The sequence below is a fragment of the Protopterus annectens genome, chromosome 9.part0 (genome assembly GCF_019279795.1).
Source record: "Protopterus annectens isolate FY-2018-M chromosome 9.part0, PAN1.0, whole genome shotgun sequence".
In the NCBI taxonomy this organism is placed as follows: domain Eukaryota; kingdom Metazoa; phylum Chordata; order Ceratodontiformes; family Protopteridae; genus Protopterus; species Protopterus annectens.
Genome location: NC_056743.1, coordinates 555,193,694 through 555,199,693, shown reverse-complemented (window position 1 = coordinate 555,199,693; position 6,000 = coordinate 555,193,694).

Sequence of the window (6,000 nt, the reverse complement as noted above, 5' to 3'; positions counted from 1 at the left end):
ACACCCCTCCCCCTTTTCATTGTCAGATTTCCTTTGTTTCTGTGTATATTGTTCCTTATGTTTTAATATTTTAACCCAACTTGTATTACTATCATTTTTTACTACCTGATGTATCCATTGTCCTTTCTTTCAACCCTTACTTGACTAATATCCCTTTACTTCTGTACCTTTGTAGTTTCTCTTTTCAGTCAAGCTGATATTACCAGCACTTCTGTTCTGTACCCTCATTTCTTTTGCCCTTCCAGTACATCAAACAAGCATAATAACCTTCACACTACATCCACACTGATTACTATTTACTAACGGAAAAAAGTCTCAATACAAGAACACTGTTCTGCACAATAACCTTTATGTAAAGGTCACAAGCAAAACAGTAAGCCTGTATCATTTTCTCTAGGTATGTAGGCAGTTGTGACTTTATCCTACCTCTCCTTGAGTTGAATGACAGTAGAAAACTAATTAATTTCTGTTAATTATAGTGAAAAACTTGTTCTGTGAAATTTTTCTTTGACCCATCATGAAGGGTTATTGCTGTCCAAATGATCTGAATCATCGCATTTAACTAACGTTTCATATACCCTATGAGCTTGTTAGATTTTCTGTAATGATTGTGTGCATTGTGCATACAAAAATAAATAAAGGAGTTGAAACTGAAGCACAGCAGTTCTGCCATTGCTTAATTTCATACTGCTTTTGTGACATCCCCCCAAGAAAAAGAAAACAAAAATAGATCTGTCAAGAGACCTTAATTTCCATTAAGACTTGTCCATTATTTTAAAGTTATATTAATACCTTTTAATTAATTTTATAATAATATTGTTAAATGCTGAATGACTTTGAACTCTTGGTTCTTACATTATTGTGACATGTGCTAATTTAAAACATTCTGGTGTATTTATTTTGTGCTGCCTTGCTCTTTTAGACAGGTAAAGATTTCCATCAGCAGTTCGACTTTAGAGTTCATATATTCCACAGTAAAATGAACCTTGGATATTTGGTGTATAGATCTTTGTTGAACCTTGGCAGTTGATACTGAAAACCTGCATTTGTCCATGTACAAAATCAATTATATGTGACAAAAGTGGATTTACTCTGACTAGACAAGTGCAGTTTGTCATACAGGTAAGGTTTAAGATGAGCCTTCTTATATTTCATAGTTCTTCAGTCTCCTAAAACTGTTGATTTATAGAAAAGACATACATGTCTTTGCAATCCATTTATCTCTGACTTTAACTCACTTCTTGCCATAAGAAAAATGTTTTCCATGTCTTGAAGAGGAAGATACCAAAGGTTATTAGGGCTGGGAACTTGGAATTGCCAAAATACTTACCACAGTAGTTCTAGTGACTAGGTTACATACTGAGATTGTATAGATCATTGTAAATAAGCCTGTGAAATATAACTATCAAAAAATATATTGATATAAATAGACTAAAATGTTGGTGTTTATATTGTACCTATGCATGTCATCTAAGACAGAAGATACTTTGGGAGAAAAACACACATTAAACTGCTTTCAGTTATCTCATTTGACTATTGTGCATTAACTTGTTTCCACTTACCTACCATACCAGGCAGAAATTCATTTTAACTTACTAAGGTACTTTCTGAGGTGATCACATTTCTTCTAAAATAATGTAGCATCGGTTAGTAATGCATTGCTAGCTGTTAGTGAGATTGTTGCATTACTGAAAGAAGCACCGTTATGTGATATATACTGTGAACTTGCTCAATGCCTTTATCACTAATCTGATCAAGCATAAACTTATTTAATCAATAAGTAATTTGTCATGGCTTTAAAATGTGTAAATTACTATAGAGCAACACTTATGGTGCTGCGGTAGAATTGTCACCTCACAGTAAAATGCTGTCTGGTTCGATTCTCAGCTAGAGCGTCTTCTGCATGGAGACGTGCGTGAATGTGCATACCTTCGTTGAAGGTTGTGCATCAGGGCTGGTAACTCGGCATGTAACAATCAACTACCAATCATTAGCGGACCGGAGTTCCGTTGTGGCGACCCCTAACTGGGAAAAGCCGAAAGACACAAAAACTGTAGAGCAACATTTATAACATGTTTTCCTTAACCTTTTGATGTTTCCCTCCCTGTACCATCCTGCTTCATAGCTCTGCTGATCTGTTCAGTTTCCTGGGGTAAAGGCATTATTATTATCATACCCCAGCCTGATAGCACAGACGTTAAGGTGCAGGATTAGCAACTGGCAGACCTGTATTTGAATCTTCACTGGGGCACAACTGGGCAGCAGTAGTATTTGTACAGTAGAAAGGCCTGTCAAATTACTTTACTCAGAAGGTCACCATTAGCCAGTTTCAATTTCAGGGCAGTTACTTAAAGGCATTATGAGTTTTTTTTTTTTTCTGGAGTAAGTGCACCGAGGGCAGTAGAATGGCAGTGCTACCTTCTGTTTAAGGAACTGGGGGTCTTGCTTTAACTGCTTACTGATATCCCTGAAGTATGAGCTATAGTGGGCATTGTGTGGGACTGTCACTTCTGCAAGACATGTAAACCTGTGGACAACCCATCTGCCTTTCAATAAAAATGCCTCGGAATGTCTCTGGTTTTCACAGAGCTGAACAAGCAAAGATGCTGCCTGACATTCCTCCTCCAACTCTGACTGAAACAGTGGAGTGGGACTGCTGCTAAAATCAACTCCCATCAGGAGCAAAGTGAAGTCTCTGCCCTTTACATCATGGTTGCAACCATAATTTTGTTCCTGGTATGCTGTCACTTTAAGATTTAGTAGTGTACAGGTAGGAAAGATGATGGTCGGCATGTGGTTTTGTTTGGAGATTCAGACAGTTTGTTAGGGTTTTGTGTAGAGATGTGGTTTTGTGTACTGTTTTGAGAAGGGTAGATAGGTGAGTGTGTGTGTATGCAAGTCCTGAAAGTGTGTTTTGTATATGTGCAGTGTGTATTTTTGTCATGAGATGAGTATAACAGTGTGCAATGGGGGAGTAGGGCGCATTGCATTAGGCTTTTTTTTTTGTTAGTGAAACCTCAAAGTTGGTATATATAAGTAGCGGGGGTGCAGGGGGGCTTGCCCCTTCTTATAGTTTGCTAGTGTGAAGTTTTATTTTTTTGTTTTTGTGCGCTTATGTGGGGGAGGGTTGGGTATTATTTTTGTCTGTAGATTTCAATATTTTGGATGTCTGTGTTCTGATTTTTCTTTTTTTTTTTGCTCTTTCGTTGTATTGGTCTCGAGATACTGAAATTCAATATTGGTTTTGTAGATCACTTATCAGCTCTGCCTTGTTCCACACAGCAAAGGACTGCAACTGATTGTTATTGGTATTAAAGTGATGATAACTTTAATAACAGACAGCAAGCAAAAGCAGAAATGTAACAAAGATGATGAGGAATTCCAACCAAAATGTAAGTAGGACATGGTAAATTGAGCTAGGAGGCAGATTATTTACAAACCAAATTATTTTAAAGCTTGTTGGATATTTATGTTGCTTTGACTGCCACAAACATAATGGTTGAGGATCTCTCATACTGGCATCCGTATTTGCAGCTTATATGAAGGCATAAAATAGGGCCAGTTATAATGTAACTTGTTTCAGTTATAGCCGGCATGCTTTGAGCTAAAGTACGGTGCTGCACTGTTTCAAATTAATTATGTTCTTTAGGTCCTTAAATCTTATTTATGAGGTTGTAAAGAATTAGACAAAAATAAATAAATAAATGAATGAATAAGAACATATGAAAGAATGGCCATAATGTCAAAATGTGAATCTACTTCAACTAGTTTTGTTCCAGCTAATTGCAGGCTAACTGCATGTAGCTGGTTTATTTTTTGACTATTTAAATTCAAGTAGTCTCAGCTATGTATTCTTGACTTCTATGTACACTTTCTCCAAGTTGATGGGACCTAGGAGGTACTTTGTAAAGCAAGTAGGTATGTAGAGTACTACCTTACATCAAATTTGGTGCATGGGGGCTTGACTTCTAGCAACCATGCTGTTTTGTACTGGTTTCTATTTTCTTTTTTGCTCACTAGCAGAAACTGTAGTGAACAAGTGTTAACACTTTTTTATATGAAAATCAAGCAGATGGTTATACATTAGCTAATTAAAATATTTACTTAATTTTATTTTACATTTGTTTACTGGGATAGTCCGACTGGATACATGTCCATTTTCAACAGAGGCCCGAGGAGAAAAGCTCCACATAGTCAAACATACAAAAGGTTGCACGAAGTTAGAAAACAATTAGAATATATAAAATAAAAAAAGTGGTAATATATCTTATGTACATTGGTTTACAAGTAAGATTGCATCTCACAGTTAGTACCTAGTAGGGACTCTCACTTCTCATGGACAGATGCAATTACGAGTAAGACTGGATACATAGCATGGTCATGTAGTTAGATGTTATGGTAATTACTGATTATGCTATTGTTTTATAACTTAATCCGGTTTGGTACATGGGCATAGCCAGTTCAATTTGAGAAACTGTTTGAGGTTTTTTTTGAAGAGACTTTTGGAGGATTGTTGGGTTATATAGTTTGGCAAGGCATTCCAGGTTTTGCCAACAAAGTTGGTGAACAGGGATTCACCAGCTTAGTTATTAGCTTTGCAGGTTTGGACCAGTAATTTGTCGGCTGACCGTAGGGATCTCAGGTTGCTATATGGCTTAATAATATTTATAAGAGAGGGGGTATCTTTAGGGTGGTACAGAAGTTTGTGCGCTATTAGGCTTTGATTGAATTGTATTAATCTGGGCAGTTCTAGCCATTCTAGTTGTTTCAGGTTCTGGCAGTGATGGGTTCTATAGGTGGAGCCAGTGGTGAATTTGACAGTTTGGTTGTAGATATGGGACAGCTTACTTTGGTTTTATTGATGTTAAGAGCGTCTTGTTTCTATACTGTGATCCAAGCTTCTTATTGATGGTCTGTATGGTTTTGTTGACCTGTAGGTCAAATTTGAGATTGTCTGTGATAACCCCTAGAAGTTTAGTGTGTTGATCTGGGGAGATAGTGGTGCCATTGTTAGATGTGACAGAGAATGAAAGTGGGGAGGATCTACTAGTGGGGGTGCATAGTAGAAGTTTAGTTTTATTGGGGTTCAGTAGCAGGCGTTGGTTGACTAGCCAGTTCTCAATAGTGTTAAATGTATTTTGGGTTAAGATTTGTAGTTTAGATGGGGAGGTGGCTGAACAGATGAGTGGAATCATCTGCATATTGAATATAGGTAGCTTTAGGAATAGCAGTGTGAAGATTATTGATAAAAACAGAGAAGAGTAGTGGACTAGTATGGAGCCTTGAGGGACACCAAGTGTGAGAGGTAGCTGACTGGAGAGTTTGCCCTGCCATAGTACCGCCTGTTGTCTACCAGTTAGGTAGGACTGGAATCACTGGATAGTGTGCGTCTTAAGGGAAATGGATTTTAGAGAAAGAATGAGAAGTTCATGGTTGACCATGTCAAAGGCCCTTGATAGGTCAAGGAAGAGGATGGAGATTAGCCTATTGTCATTTCTGTTATTGTTTATGGCATTAGTAAAGGAAAGGAGGGCTGGAATGGTGCTGTGGTATGGCCTGAAGCCATGCTGGGAGTTGGAAAGTAAGTTATTCTGTGTAAGGTATTGCATTAGTTGCTTGTGTACACATTTCTCCATTATTTTGGTTAGTGGAGAAAGAATGGCAATGGGTCTATAGTTGGACATGTCTATTGAGCTACCACCTTTATGGAGTGGGATAACGTGAGATATTTTCCAGAGGGAGGGGATAGCATTTTCAGATAAGGTTCTGTTGATAAGGATAGATATGGGATATGCAATGGCATCTGCAGCTGTTTGTAGGTACTCTGTAGGGAGGATATCAGCAGCGAGAGTGGTAGGTTTTAGTTTTTTTATTTGATTTTGATAAAACTAGTGGATATTGGTTGGAGGCAAAATTCGGGGTGATTTGTGGATAAATTAGGCTTGTGGTTTAAGTTTGTGGAGCTTAGGTGATATGCTAGGGATTGGATTGTTTCAGTGA